This window comes from Lycorma delicatula, chromosome 7, assembly GCF_047948215.1.
Source record: "Lycorma delicatula isolate Av1 chromosome 7, ASM4794821v1, whole genome shotgun sequence".
Taxonomy (NCBI): domain Eukaryota; kingdom Metazoa; phylum Arthropoda; class Insecta; order Hemiptera; family Fulgoridae; genus Lycorma; species Lycorma delicatula.
The window spans coordinates 57,627,710-57,645,269 of NC_134461.1; the positions used below are offsets into that span (position 1 = coordinate 57,627,710).

The following is a 17,560-nucleotide window of genomic DNA, read 5'->3' on the forward strand; positions in this document are numbered from 1 at the left end:
AGGAAGAAATCTGGGTACGTAAAATCGAGTGAAAGTGGGAGCCATAATCTTTCAGTGGAGATTATACGCTCACCAAAAAAACTCGCGCAAGAGATGTATGATTTCATTAGATGCGTGTGGTACTGTCCTGCTGGAACCAACAGTCACGTTCACCATCTTCAAGAAGCGCAATAAACTGTGTAATTATGTCTTTGTACATAACACGGTTTAATGTACTTTCAAAGAAAATGGGGCAATGTTCGACGACGTAATACGGCATACCACATTCCCATTTTCTGTTAGTACAGGGAGTTTTCATGTAACATATGTGGATATTCAGTTGACCAAATTCTACTGTTTTGACTGTTAACATAGCCACTAGGGTGAAACCACGCCTCATCAATGAATAAAACACGGTCAAGCTCTGCAATTCCATGATTGTCACCAAATGACCAAAAAACCAAGTAGAATATTTACGCGTTTTTCTTTATCCGGCTCCATCAATTCCTGAACACTGCCAAAATGATGCACACGAAAGGGTAACTGCTTCATCCCTCTCTGAGCACTTCCATATGAAATCTGAGAGTGCGTTGATAGTCTTCTCAATCTTTTTGAAGGCGAACGCTGCATCACTTTCTTGACTTCAGCTACTTTAGCATTAGTCAAAATGGCCGGTCTCCCGATTCTCGTCTATAATTGATTCGCATTCCCTAAAACGGGCGATTAATCTCGTTATGGTCGCATTGATAGGCACTCCCACATCGAATATTTCCCACGAAATTCGTATACAATACGTACATAAGAACGACTGTAAAAATAATGTTCAACAATGAAAACTCATTGTTCCTGGGAAAACGACACGTTTACCAAACAATAAATAAAGCACTAATGCAAGCGTCGTGTTATCGATACACATCACAATGGCGTCTAGGTTGTTGTTAATACCATGGTGCTATCTTGCGGTAGCCGAAAGAACTTTTTCAACTATACTACTATTTATAGACACTTTAATTTTGATAAGCGCAACTTTTACATCTCTTTGTATGGACACAATTATCATCGTTTGACGAATTACATGATCATCTGAAAGACCGGAACGAAGATTATAAATTGTATACCACCAATGGAGTTATATAGCTATCATATTTTGACTTAAAAATGAAATAAATGTACCAAGAAGTATTTATAAATTCGATAGCTTTGTATAAAACTGGTATGTCTGTAAAATTATCATTTTTCAGAAAGCTGCAAAAGTCATTTTACATTTTTCATATTGTTTTCATATTAAAAAACCTTTATTTATGAATTTACCTAATCTATAGCACACTAGAAGTTAAAATGGCTCATTCATTTTCCTTGAAAAGCAATATAATTAAAATTATTAATTTTGTGAATACATTTCAAACATTCCTGTCAAATAATCTTAATCTAAAAAATATTTTACTATACTGAATGTTTTAACAAGAAAAAAGTAAGGAGAAAGCTGGCAACACAGTTCTAGGACTTTCCCGTCATGCGGCTTTTTTCTGATGCACGGCTGACACACTCATACACACACAACTTAATTTAAAATATTTATCATTTTATTTAAATACAATATATTTTGTTTATTTAATTCAATGTGATTGTAACACTAAATCACGCGCGCATACCATATTTCATTCTCGCGGGTGTGGCGGTACTAGTGGCCACTTTAAATAAATTTTATAATTTTATATATTATTTATTTATTTAATTCTACTGCTCACCTGTGACGTCAAAACATAGCAGACGACTACAGCAGGCCGCTAAGTAGGATGTGAAGTGTGTAAGGGGGGGTGATTGGGTTAAGACCCCCACTTTGATGGGGGACAAATTTGTAAATCCCAAAGAGAAAAAGACCCACTGTACTGCCATCTACAACGCTTCAAAATTAATACTAGTTTTTGGAGTGGGGATGCAATTTAGAAAAAAACATTTTTACACAAAAGATTTTTTTTTATAATTCTTCACAAAAATATTTTTAAAAAATGCAACGAAAATTATCCCTTCATATTGCCTTCTATAACTCTTCAAAATTAAAACCATTATTATGGGTGGGAGTGAAATTTAGCAAAAAATTACTTTTACAAAAGTTGTTCATTAGTACTCACAAAATTATCAAAAAAAAATATAACCTTGATTATGCAAAATCTGGAGACGATTTAGTTTTTCCCTGTATCCCCCCACCCCCTGACCTTTTGAATTGAAAATTTAATAGCTTCAATATCCCTACTATAGAAATATTATAGCAAAGTTTGGTGAAAATTGATCAAATAGTTCGGGAGATAAAGGCGATTTACACACCAACATACATACGTAAGTACGAATGCACATTATGTCGCGGAAATTCGATGGAATTTTTCGGTTTTCTGGGGTCCTTAGGGATCAATTCGTCAAGATTCGGTGAAAACCGGATATGCCCAATTTTGACCGATCACCTTTCCCTTCTATATAGCTATAGCTGTTAAATAGAAAGGAAAGTAATATTTTACAGGATATAGATATGTTAATTTAACTTTGAAAACAGTTTTTGTAAATAAATACATATTTACAATCATTTTTTTAATATGTAGTTGCTGTTTCTAACTAGATTACCACCCCTTGCAATCAGAAAAATTAAGATTTTGGATGGTCTATACTTTTCACATGGAACACGTTTGAAAATTCGAATCTTACGTGATTTCTGTTTCGAAAGGATCTTTCATAATATATTTAATTTCCGTTGAATCCGCTTGCTTTTAAACTGGAATATATGACGGAAATAGCACGGAAACAACACATTTAACTTGAATGAAACCAGTATTACGACCGACGGCCGGAGGAAAATTAAGATTTTGCCGGTTTTCTCGGGTGTAGAATCGGGAGACAACCGAATCGGTATTGTAAACGCTTAACGTGTACACATGCGGGCATGTATACTTCGGTCGGTTGCACCCTACAGCAACCGACCAGATAAACCGGTGTGTATGAAAGCAGCCTTAGTTTTGTGTTCTTAATCCTTTGTCTTCCGTTAAGAGTTTTCATCCCTCTACACTTCCTTCCGTTATCAAATTATATTAAAGATCGTCTTACTATACGACCTATTAACTCACCGGGATGGTCTAGTGGTGAACTCGTCATTGCAAATCAGCTGATTTCGAAGCCGAGAGTTCTAAGGTTCAAATCCTGGAAAAGGCATTCTACTTTTATACGGATTTGAATATTAGATCGTGGATACCTGTATTCTTTGGCGGTTGGGTTTCAATTAATCACACATCTCAGGAACGGTCGACCTGAGACTGTACAAGACTATACTTCATTTACATTTATACATATCCTCCTCATTCCTTCTTTAACATAATACCTTACGGTGGTCCGAAGACTAAACAAAAAAAAAAAAGAAGAAAGACTGTAAAACCTATTATATTTTTCCTGTATTGCCAAAAACTTATTTTTTCTCCCCTGTTTGTTCGAATTCAAAAAGGAAAATATTCTCAGTTTAAAAAATTATTTTTTATGTATGTTCGAATTCTATACACTTTTTCACCAAAATATACCAACAATTATGATATTTTTATTTTATTTTATTGAGGGAAATATCTTATTAGTCCAGTAATCGGTTTCTTACAGACAACTTATCTGGTTGTTTAAAAAAAATAATAATAATAATAATTAGGTACATGATTTTAAAACAGTTTTTCTATTATCTTGTTTTCAAAATTGCTTAATTTTAATAATTTCATCTGTTAATTGTCAATTAATTTACATTTGTCGTGGTAAATTTTAAAATAATGCGATACTCAACCTGATACCATACTGATATTTAAAGTACTCTTTTAATATATTTAAAGTACTAAGTCTTATATAAGTACTAAGTCTAAGTCTTATATTAGTACTAAGTACTAAGTCTATATTCTAAGTCTTTTTAGATATTTAAAGTACTCACTTGATCATTACTGGAAAACTTTTGTCGACAAATTGTAAAAAATTGATTTAAATATAATTTGAAATATTTCTTTTATAATCATATAAAAATAAGTTAACAAATACATAATTCCGCGTAACAGAATGCCTAAGCTCACACTTGATGTTAATTCTTTATATTGTTTGCATCCCTTTTTTTTATTTTTATCAAGGAGCACGTTTCTCGCCTTTTTTTCTAAGAAACGGCTATTCCACTTACTGGCAGTGATTATTTGTATGCTGTCATATTTTAAATGAAAAATAAATGTAAAAAGTTGAAATGATCTAAACTCAAAAAAAAAACAAAAAAAACATAAACGCGACTTTAATTCACAAAGAAAAAATTACTTTTTGAAATCAAAGCCAAATTAAAGTAATCGTTTTAATTTGATGCTGAATTCTAAATATCGAATTTTAATAAAGTATTGAAATGAACTTGCTTTACTTTTCAAATATTTTTAAGTAAATGTTTTTTCCTTAAATCGGTTATTGTTTTTTCATTTTGTTTTCATATTAAAAAAGGTTAATTTATGAATGTACATATTTACAACACTTTAGAAGTAAAAAGTTGAAAAAACAAGTTAATTTCTTTTGCTAAATAATTTTAGATTTTTCTTAAGCAAGATACTATAATAATTTTCTTGTTTTCATTAAACAGAAATCTTTCCTATAAAGTTTAAGGGATTTAGATGAAAGCTATTACTATATTTAAGAACTGTTTTCTTTTAATAAATACATATTTTTATTTTTCATTCTGAAACACGCCAAACGATTAAAGATATTCCAAACTCAACAGTTAATGATTTATTTCATTGTTCTTAAAATTCCGAATTATGCGTTAAGAAACAGCTTGAAATATAAAATAGAAAACACGATAACAAAGATTTGAAACTGTTATTTCAAACTCTCCAGTCGACTTGAATCCCAATACCATTCTAATAAATACGAGTTATGTCATTAAATTATAATTCATTCTCTTTAATCTATAATACATTCATACGCAATATTTCTTAAACAAAAACGTATAATTACTTTATATTCAGAAAATATTGTACAATAACCTGTATCAAAGAATATATAACGGTTTTTAAATAAACAATAATTTATTTTTAAATTATACAAACTTACGATAAAATGGAAAAAAAATACATTTCTTTAATCTAAGGCCGAACTTATGAATGGAAAATACTGCCGTACATAAAAGATTTTTAAAATAAACCGTTCTAGTGGTTGAAGAAAAAAGATACGAGAAGAGCATAAGAAACTGTCTGGGTAAAACCCATAGGGTGCTCAATTAATCTTCTCGAAATTCCCTCTTATTCAATGTGTGTGTGTGTGTGTGTGTGTGTGTGTGTGTGCACCTTTTTTTGTGAGAAATACACTTGTGAAGTGAACGCGACCCTACTATTAACCATATGGTCTGTACCACCACCACTGGATAAAAGAAATAACCAACCACTCTAGAAACTCATCCAACATTGCTCACTAGACTGTAAAATAACCTAAATTACATTGTACCCGAGTAAACACATATAGAAAAGGGTAAGAAGAATACTTAATCCAACCTGGTTCAAACACACTAGATTAAAAAAAAACTCAAACAAAGATGTGATAAAATTAATAAAAATTAAAATGGAAATAAATATTTAATGAATTAGTAACATAAAACACGCGAAACTAAAAATGTTTTAAGGTAAGTATTGTTACAACTAGGTTTTTTTAAGTTTAACACTCAGTGCTTATTCACTGGCAGCGATAAGTTTAAAAAGGTCATTTTTATAGAAAAAACAAAAGCAGACAAAATATTCAAAGACTTTCATCTACCTATTTTTTCCCCAATTTTTAATAAAGATTCTCCTATCTCTTTGTAGAAAATTAATTTTAGTTAACAGATGAGTAGATCAAAATTAGTACTTAACCTGACAAAAGAAAAACTTCACAATTCTGAAAGTTTTATCCCCGACTGAGAATGAACTTCGCTAAAAATTTTATGTATAACTTTATATCTACCTATGTATTGAACCCTCCTATACATGGAGTTTATTTATCCGTTACAAAAAACTGAGAACTCCATAAATCAAATAGATACTGAAAATCGTATCACGGATATATTTTGTACTTCGCATAGTTGATTGCTAGGAGAGAAAGTAAGGCTGGGTTATCCTCACTCTTAGCTAAATCTAAGCTTATTCATAAATTTGTAATATTTGTTTCTCTCGCTCATAAATAGCAAACATAAAACAGTTTCCTTGTTAATAGGTAAACAGACTGTAACAAATAAAGACTGCGCATACACGCCTATTTTGAACCGTATTTTGAGTAGTAACAGTGGTATAGTATTGTGATTATAGCCAATGCCTATAAAGAATCAAAGTTCCATGACATCAAAATTTAGCGTCCAATTCTGAAAAATACAAGAGTAATAAGCAAATATGAAATCACTCTAAAGGAAAAAATGATCATGATAAAGGGAGAGAACAAGTGGACAATCGATTACAGAGGAATCATAAAACAGGACCTCACGCAAAGGAATGTTTCAAACCTTATCTCCTACACCGAAAAGATATGTATTCATAATAAATAATGTTCAGAATTGTGGGAATATCCAATAGTAATAAACCCCACAAGAGAATGTAAGTATGTACTGGTACTTAAAACGATGTTTTAGAATTGGGTTTTTAAATAAGGTCATTTTATTTAATTCATAACACTGTATCGTAATTTCTAACAATGAATTTAACAAGGTTAATAAAGGTAAAAATTTATAAAAGAAAATCATAAACTTTTTAGTTTTTTTTTCAAATTTTCATCGGAGAATTCGACAATTTTTATTTGAGAAATGCTATTCATCATTTCGCTAGTGATTTGATATTAGAAACTTGATGTATATAAGATATAAAAATTAGACTGAGATTCTGTTTAATAATATATACTTTTTTTTTTCATTAGAGATAACATGAGTGTATATACACCTAATAGTGTAAAAGAAGGGATGACTGGTTCGCTAGGATTTAATACAAAAAGCTAAAAATTCAAGAAATGAACGACTGTTTTATGCAAGGTAATACTAAAAATTAAAGTAACGATAATTCAGAAGGAGCAATTTTGTTTACACCACAGACATCTAATTTTAAAACATACTTTCTCGAATTTTAAGGATAGCTAAACATTAATAAACCGAACAAAGTATTCAAATTAATTCTTTGGATGATCACAAAAATTTGTTTCACTTTCATAAATCAAAATGGAGATCTAAACATAATCAGACACAAATAAGTTTTCTCTACTAATTAATATAGTTAAAATAAATATGAAGAATATATTCTATTCCAATTATTCTATTACATAAAATTTAACGTATGTTTTTTTTAATGTTCTGTTGAATTATATAACCTAAATCTTTCCATTATACATTGTACTAGACAATATGTAAATAGAAAAGTTCAATGCACTAAAGAATTGATAAAGTATCTATTTTAAACTAGGTCTACCAATAATCAATTAACATTTAATTATTATTCCAATTACTTAAATGAAAATAAACAAAAAGGAATTTTGTTTACGTCCTATTTATGTTTGTATAAATATAACTACATTTCTGTTAAATATTTTGCTTATTTATTATTAGATTAATATTTTCTTTCATTATACACGTGAAATATTTTTTAAATTGTACGACAAAATTAATTTTTTTTTAATTCACAGAATTATTTAACAAAACAAAAATATTTAATTATTACTTAAGACGTGTCCCAAGGACAAATTAAAATTGACTGAAATATTTAAAAGTCAAGGTTATATATAAAGTAAATAATATTATGATATTAGTCTGTTACATTACGAATGGAAAAACAAAAAAATATTTATTTATGAAATTATTTACAATAATATATTAGTGGTCTAACTTTCCGAACCATGATATCTTTCCAAAACATTTCTCATACGAAAATAGAATACCTTCCTGTTAAGTAATCCTGACCCCTAAGGGGAAGACACTCGCCATGTGACGGATCTAAACGCCACACCATCCCCTCCGTACCAGCCCTGTGGGACTTTAACGGAGGTCATCTTCAAAGGCCTTGAGACATATTCCATCTTGCCTCAGTCAGAATGCCACCGATGCGAATGCCACACGCGACATTCCTATCGGTGTTAAACATCTACTTCAGACCTACTACTAACCACAAATCTCAAACAAGACCTTACCGATTGAGCTGATCCGCGAAACCCAGCGAGCCCAACACGAGCAGACAACAAAACAACTAACAATCACTAACACCGATAAAACCAAAAACTACAAAATACCACAGATTTACAAAAACATAAACTTAGACAAAACAACTAACAAAATACTAACGCCAATAAGATAAAAACCTAAAAATAACAAAAACTGCAAAGCATCATACATTACTTATCACTTATAAATCAAGGCAGAGCAACAAAAATGCTGAGACTAAAAACTCAAAATCACAAAAGCTAAAAAACTACCCATTAATTATCAAAAGAATTTTTTTTTATAAATTTGATGTAAACTAGAAAAATAAGAAATAAATGAATATGACTGATTATTTTTCCTTTAAGAATAGCAATGGTATTATAATTTCTGTGGTCGTTAGCGCTTAAAAAAAAATTATAAATAGTACCACAAAACAGTCAAATTTTAACCACAAAAAATTAAATTATTTCTATTAACATTAAAATCAAACATTTTTACTTAGCAAAGTAAATAAACATAAAAATACTTTTTTAAGTTCTGATCTTTTTTTTTCATAATATACATCTGTCGGCGCTTAAGTCAGGTAAACAGAATAAAATACGGGTTAAACTAAATAAACTTATAAGGTAAAGACGTCATTTATTTAAGTAAAGCAATGTTGGACCCAATTTTCTCACCTTATTTGTCAATGTCACTACCTACTTGGCAAAAATCAATATAAATACTGCAAAGTCAACTATTACTCATTTCTTTACCGATAACGTCATGTAAGCTAAACAGCTTTTTAAAACCCATTTTATATATGAATCACTTATTAAAAATCCTATTTTATCAACAAAAACATATTATTTTATCAAATATCTTCTTATTAAAATTTATATTTCAAAGTCTAACCTTAACTAAAATATGCAAAAAAAAAACCATAACAGAATAATAGAGTGTGTATACATGTTTAAATAAATTTAAAAGTGTTCTTTTTTTATTATGAAAAATTAGATTAAAATGTAAATAAAGAAGTATTAATTACTACATAATTTGCACAATAATCGAGTAGTTATACATAAATAATAATATACAACCCACCGTTGATATTTACATAGAACATAGAAGAAGCAATTAAATACCAAAAAGCAAAAAAATTCAGAGCGAAGTTTTATTAGAAAACTAAAACAATTTATTTATCGATAGTATTCCACGTTTAGCCTAAGAATGAGTACAAAAAAGTAATAACTTAAATCCGTAATCGGATGAAAAATTCTACTTGATAGAAAAAGTTAAAACAAAAATTAACTGCAAATTTACGTTTTCACAACCAAGAGATTTCCACTCATCATTTTCCATTATAACTCATAATTTCATTGCTTAGCTCTCTGTTACCATTCTGACATAAAGCAAATTTATAGTAAATGCTCTTCATTTACTGTCTACATAAAGAAAGAAATAGCAGAAATGAAATATATATTTCTTTAAATAGATGTGGCAAAATTTACACATATTTTTCGCAGACTGCAGCAGTAAATAAGAACAGATATTTAATTAAACTAAGTCTAATAAATAACTTTATTAATAATTTATATAAAGGTTGAAAATTATTTTTCACATTTCAAAGCGATTCTAAATGTGATCTTTTGTAAGTTAATATAGGATCCAGCAAGAAAAAATGAAATGAAGGTTTAATTATTTAAAAATCATTTAAAAAACAAGGAAGACATGGCGTATACTCAATTCATATGTAACTTCAATTCGCCGATAAGCAGAAAACAGTCAGTTAAAAGTTTCAGTGTTAAAGTTAATATTTTAAACAGTATGTTAATAATTGTATGATCTTGTTTTTATTCATAAAATTAATTATGTATTAACAATAGATTTATTATAAACAATTACAAATGCTCATTTTATAAATAATCTCTGCACATTTCATTCCTTCTGTATCATGAAAACGTACCACTGCTTCCATTTTTTCTTTTTTTTGGAAACGTCAGTACAGTATTCATAAAAAATTAACTGGATATCGTAATAACAAAGAGTAAAGTAATGAATATTTCGGACCATAAGAAGTTATAAAATATAACAGAAAAATCACTGTTGCCAGAGTCTCAAAATTGAAAAAAGAGTAATTCTGTTTTACTTTTCTTCACTTAGAAAATAAACCAAAAAAATTGGTTATTTTCTTACATAATGATTTAAAATTATAGATGATGAAAGAAAGTCATCTCAAACATGATAGCTTCAATGCCGAAATGATATATATGAATGATATTTGTAAAATGTATAATTGGTAATTAATAACAAACATTTTGAAATATCTCAACTACGGAGTGTTTAGTAAACCTAAACAACTAGGAAAATCAGTATCCTAAGAATGAAGGCTTTTAAAATTTATTGTAATTTTAGATTTTAGTATAAGAAAGCATCTAAAAATAACGGGAGTTATTAAAAAATAAAATAAAAAATAACGAACATGAATTAGAAAAGAGAAAGAAAATGGAAAAATAAAAATGGTTTTTCGTCCATACTATTAATCCGTTAACGATTTGATTTCTATAAACGAATTACAAAATTTATATTTTATAATTCCGTTCAGAAGAAAAAATAAAGCACCAGAGCTTAAGAGAAGATAAAGATAAGAATATGTAAATAATTCGGAATATAAAACACGCGGTTAGGTCAAGTGCATACGAAAAACTGATCATCAAACCGAACATGACAACACTAAAGAACAATGACAACTACGAAGTTTTACATGTCATTATCTACAACTGTCCTGCATACGTACAATGTTGAGATCGTGACATGAAAAAGCCACTTTTCCAAGTTCTAAAATCAGATTTTCGCCTACCCTTTCTTTCCTTTATCTTTCCCTCAAGTATAAGACCATTTTCAAGATATTTCATCTAAAAGGCAAAAATTTCATGTTTTATCCCCTTTCAATAATTATAATGACTTAACTGACTACCTTAAAAAAGCTTTTTAATAGCTTCCTTTTTTCAACTAATCTTAACTATTTCTACAACTTATCTTAAGTACTGTCAACACAGGATAGAAATACACAAGTTACTGAACCAGATGTATACTCAAGTCGCAAGCTCAAATTCTGATTACAAAATATATTTTTAATTCTAATAAATGCAGTTTTGATTTTTTAATCTGCTTCTTATTTTTAGGGAATGGCTCCTATCTTCAATAAAATAGCACCTAAGAATGTAGACAAAGCCTCACGACCTAAAATCCTCCAATAAAAATACTATACTCATCATGTATTCAATATTTCCTAATTAAAATGTATTTTCAGGCTTCTAAATCATTAACCATTAGAACCTTATCATCCTCATAATGGAGATGACTGATGAACCACAACTTCTCAAACATTGAATTCATTCATTAAAATATTCATCCTTAAAAATCTCTTCTCAATAAATAATAACGTAACAAAAAGGATGCATTGTTGTCATAATCAAGCATTACCTATAAAGAAAAATTTGATGTGGACATGACTTCTTTGTACGCCTATTAAATTACATATACACATTTCTTATAAAATGAAAAGTACATAAAATTTAATTTCATTAATAATATCTGATATTTTTTCATAATTTTTATTATTATTATTTATCGTAATTTTTTTTACAAACAGAAATTAATAATTATTAATAAAATATAATATTAATTATTAATAGTATATTTAAATTAAAACAAAAGGAGATGAAGTCTGATTCGAAGCGATGTTCCTTCCCCTTATAAGATCCAAATATTTATTTAATTAAATTTTCCTTTGGCTATAACTCTGGAACCAATGAAAATAAGTACCACTTATTACATACCGTTGAAAATACCAATGAGGGCTTATTACTGCAGTTAAAAGAAGAAGCTTTTTTGAACACTTTTGGTTCAGTCGTTTGCGCACAACTACATGTTGCAACATCCTAAATCAAAAATTTCAACATCTTATGGCTAATCATTTTTGAGTTATGCGAGATATGTACAGACGTCACGCCGAAACTAGTCAAAATGGATTCAGGAATGGTCAAAATGGATATTTCCGTAAAAATCTGAAAACCAAAATTTTTCGCGATTGCAATACTTGCTATACTTCGTGCAAAGGAAAAAAAAGGAATTCGATAAAATTATCATAATTCTATATCGATATTGGAAAGACTCGTAGAAAATAAATGTTTATTTTACAGTCAGATAAATTTAATAAATATATCAAATTACATCTTTTATTATTATGTAACAACTGTTTGAACATCTTAAATTAGACTCTCTATATTTAATAATAAATTAGACTATATTTTCAATAATATAGAAATGCACTATTTTTTTTTGATTTCAGTTTTGAAACAACGAAAAAGATAAAAGTGAAATCGAATGAAACTTGCTGAATAAAACAATACTCTTCAGACAGATATGAAACAAAACAAGTTATTAACCATTACTTTCTTTTGTGCTAATTTAATTCAATTTAAAACAAATGTAAGGAGAATTATTTTAAGATTTAAACATATCTTATATAAAATAGATAATACAATAGGAAAAAATGTAAAATGTAAAAATAAAATGTAAAACCTTTTTTAAGACACAAATACAGTAACATTAAGAATTCAACTGCATACCATTTTCACCACACTTCTCTTTTTATTGAAAATTGAACTAAATTTACAAGATCCTGCTAAGTAAATTATTTCTTTCCAATAAGGAATAATTTACTTTTCGGTAAGGGAAAAAGAAGGAATATTTTACTTTGCAAACGAGGAGGTGTATTACGGTTTCCTTTGAATACATCTCCCTAAAAGAAGAAATAAACATTACCTACTTTAGGTTAGTACTACATTAGGCACAATGAAAAAAACTTGAACTCTCTTTCTCCAACAGAATATATATAGCCTACTCGTATTTTTTTCTTACAGTTTGCGTAATAAAAACCTGTAAAATATAGTATTTTTTATGTATTACTTTTTCTTCTTAAAAGTTTAAGCAAGTACCGGTTATTGTTTACACAAGTTGAAAATTCACACAAGAAAATGTTTCGTCCCTTTTAACTGTTATTTCAAATTTGTTTATGAATAAAAAATCTACACAAGCGACACATAATTTTTATTTTAAAGAATTAAAAAGAAAGTATTAATGATTTATTCAAGATAATAATGGGTAATTCTTATATATATATATATATATATATATATATATATTTTAAGTTCGTTTGTGTACGCTTCAAAAACTCAAAATGTTCTGCACCGATCAAGCTCAAATTTTAGCACGATATATAACCCGCATCAAAGATTTTTTTCAACTATTTTTAATAAATCTATCTATCTATCTATTTTTAATTTGGAAATGTAAACAAAGGAAAACCAATCAGATCAATGCAAGATGGCCGCTGTCAAACACAACGACCAATCACAAAGAGCCCGTATGGCCGTTGCCAATGTAAACAAAATCACAACTGATTAAGTAACAAATTTCTTTGAATTATATTTAACAGCTAAAACATCTGTATTTTATTTTTAAAAAAAAAACAAAAAAAAACACCAAAACAAAAAGAAAAGCCACCAAGAAGGATGACTTACAGTAAATAAATTAAAACACCCAACTTTCTTATAGCCCAGATAGACTTAAGACTATGCAAACAAAAAAAGTTGAAATAACCAAATACACAGAAAATAATATCCCTACATAATGACCAAAAAATCCTTTGTTAGGTTTTTTTTTACATATATATGACCAAACAATCGTTTTTTGGTCATCTAGCGTTCTTTGCTATGTAAAAGCAAAGAACAAAATTCACAAATAGTAACACTGAAACCATACAACTAAGTATTCGTTTTTTTTTTTTTTTGTTTTTTCTAACCTCCGAACCACCGTTATGCATTGCTTCAGATGATGATATAAATGATTTATAGCGTATGAAAATGCCATGCCTGACCGGGATTACAACTCGGAACCACCGGATTAAAGTCCGAGACGTTAACACTCGCGCCACGGAGGCCGGCAAACATATACGTTAGGAGCCGAATAAAAACACGACTTACCAATATGACGTTGTGTGTCAAACCAGTTTTATACGGACTGTAATTACTTTTAATACGCGAAACGCTTTGCAATGATTGAACGTTAACTTAAACCTCTTCAAAAATTATTCCTTTTGAACTAAGCCAAATGCTTTTGTAAGCATGTAAAATGATGTGTTTTTTCGCACGACTTCAGGACTTTTTTCGCAGCCCACAAATCTTTATATATAAAAATGTTAAGTTCGTTTGTGTACGCTTCAAAAACTCAACATGTTCTGCACCGATTGAGCTCAAATTTTAGCACGATATATAACCCGCATCAAAGATTGTTTTTATCTATTTTTCGCATCAGTCACATACCCGCGACCGCGAGAAAACAGGTTTTTAACGGACAGCTGTATACCAGTGACCGCGCCATCTGCCGGAAGCGAGGGGTACACTCGCCATACTAGCTAACGACAACCGCAGTCACATGTGAAACAATACCTGTTCCCAATTACATTGTTTAACAAAAAAAAAGAAAACGTATCCACTTGCATCTGATTCAGATTATTATACAATCTGAATTAAATATTCACTTTAATCGAGGTACTTTTGTGTGATCGTGTCGTGATTGAGCTGCGCCTTTCACCAAGCACTGAATTTATTAGAAAACGACCAACAGTGGGATATATGTATTAATGACGCGTGCAACACTGCACATCCAAACCAAATTCGCGCATTATTCGCAATTATATTGACCGCTTGTTTCCCTTCATCTCCCACAGAGTTATGGGAAAGATATCGATCGCATATGGCTGAGATATTTTGCATAGAGTACGCCTAGAATATACCAATATGACCATGGAATTTACAGAAGTCATTTACAACGAAGCATTGATAAATATTTAAGACAAGTGCTTAGCTATTGCAAATAAAGTTCTTAGTCAATTGGGAATGCCAGCACCCACTCGAACTGCGATTGCTTCATTTGATGTGGATTTACGCCGTGAACAGAGTTACAACATTGGTGATCTTCAGTGATATGTCCAATCAAACATTCCCAAATTAACGCGTGAACAGAAAGGCATTTATGATCGTATAATGCAAATGATAAATGATAAATGATGGAGTTGGGGGGGACCTTCTTCTTGGATGCGCCAGGAGGAACTGGGAAAACATTCCTCATTAGATTGATTCTAGCAACGGTTCGATCAAAAAATGACAATTATCCTGTTGCGGAATATTAATCAGTCAAAACTCTGCAACGGCACGCGACTTGCAGTTAAGAAATTGATGAATAACGTAGTGGAAGCAACGATTTTAACAGAGCCTTTCAAAGGTGAAGATGTCCTCATTCCTCGAATACCCATGATCCCGACCGATACACCATTTCAATTTAAAAGATTGCAATTTTCAAATCGATTGGCATTTGTAATCACAATCAATAAAGCTCAAGGTCAATCTTTAGAATTGTGTGGTTTAGATTTAGATGCGGATTGCTTCTCACATGGGCAACTGTATGTTGCGTGTTCCCGAGTCGGCACAGCAGATAGCCTTTATATCTACGCAGACAGTGGAAAAAAAAAATTGTATACCCACAAGTATTGCAAAATTAAACTTCTATGAAACGTATGCTTTGTTTTGTTTCTCATTTCTCATCCATGCAACCACAATGTGCCACAGCGAAGCGTGGCGGGTAGAGCTAGTATATATATATACATTTGTAATCTACTTTTTTTCAGGCTTCTATAACGCCTGAATATTATATTATCAGTATTATTCTCACAACCATGAGGATAACGTACAGTGGCGGGGGTCCTGGGGGTGAAGCCCTCTGGGTAGATTGAATTGCCGACCGAAGCAAGCTCTGCTGGTATCCAGGGCGCTGGCAAATTGAGAATAGCGAAGCGAAGCGAGCTCTGCGGCTATGGGGTAGGCTCCTTGGCTCCGGGAGACCCCGAGTTGGCTGCGGGATTTGTCTTGGCTGAACTGAGCCCTGAGGGTCCAGGTTCTGGCTAAATAGGTCGGCTAGTATATATATATATATATATATATATATATATATATATAAAATTGTAACTATTTTTTTTGCGAAGATAAATGAATATCTTCCATGTAAAGAAAATTTTAAAGGACTAACCAGACGGCTCGAATCCAGAAATTTTCGATGAAAGGCAAACATACTACCACTCCACAACAGAGATTGACGGGTAATATTAACAATATTCGGAATAAATCATGAATCCTACAATTCTGAGCCAAAAGAAATTTACCTACACGTAAGAAAAAAGTTGTCACTTTTTTTTTTAATTTACTGTTTTGATTTACTCACTATTTATCATCAGAATTAGTAAAAAGAGATACAAATAAAAACATGGACACTACAAAAGAGGAAAAACAAATAGACATTGGACAGACATTTGAAATATGGGTGGGGGTTGAAGTAAACAAAAGTGAAAAATGAAGAAGTAATGAGAAAAGTTAACGAGAGTAGAAACTTATTCAGAATACAAACTGGCGGCTGGAAAATATCATGAAAAGAGAAGAATCGAATAAAAGAATGCTAAAAGGATCTGTAGAAGGTGCAAAAAAAGTGTGACGAGAAAAAGTAAAGATTACAGATGATCTAAAAAGAAATGAAAAGGGCTTTTTACAAACATTTTACCTGGGAATATAGGAGACTAGAGACAGACATGGTTCAGGGATCACCCACAGGGCAGATAACCCCATATGCTGATGACAAATAAAACAAGTGTATATACAGAGAACATCAAAAATATTAAGTGTTTGATTTTTGTATGTATTTTATTTACCTTTTTTACTTTTATTTTATTGTATACACAAAATAATGAATGACCTTTAAAGTTTAATTGATTCTTTTGCTATGAAATATTGATAATGTGATTTATCTGCTACGCAATTATGTAAATGTTATGCAATAATGTATGCTACTTTGTCAAAAAATGGAGAAGTAAATGAAAAACCAATATATTAATATGTATAAGTGATTAATAATAACAACAATTAATTTATTATTCAGAAATTAAATTAAGTAAATGAGGAGTTTATTTCCAAAACCTGCTACTCCTCTTTACAAAATTTTATATAAACAGTAAAAAAAATGGTAATATGAAGCCAATCTTGTATCTTTTTTTATGTAAATAGAAAAAATAATTTTATAAATTAACTTTACCATTAACAGGACATAAGGTTTTTATACTTAATTTTTAATGTACTAAGTACCTTACTTATTAATACAATTTTTTTTTACTTTAAATCAAAAATACAAAAATTTCTTAAATTGAAGAAAAATAGTAAGATGTGGAGAAAATAGAAACTCTTCAAAATACCCTTAATAAAATAAAGGGTTTTTAATTAAATATTTTAATTTGAAAATCAAGTAGACAAATTA

General features: G+C 30.0%; 1 protein-coding gene across 3 annotated transcripts in view; it reads left to right on the forward strand.

The window, feature by feature from the left end:
• The window catches only part of LOC142327534 (uncharacterized), a 45,241-nt gene extending 32,462 nt beyond the window's left edge, over positions 1 to 12,779 (forward strand). Inside the window, exons 2-4 of one of the 3 annotated variants that reach the window (XR_012757008.1) lie at positions 6,892 to 7,003; positions 9,794 to 9,921; positions 12,492 to 12,779. The gene's annotated coding sequence lies outside the window, so the exon portion shown is untranslated. The remainder of the gene's footprint in view (positions 1 to 6,891; positions 7,004 to 9,793; positions 9,922 to 12,491) is intronic. The other 2 variants (XR_012757007.1, XR_012757006.1) reach the window with 2 other exon arrangements.
• Positions 12,780 to 17,560: the final 4,781 nt, after the last annotated feature.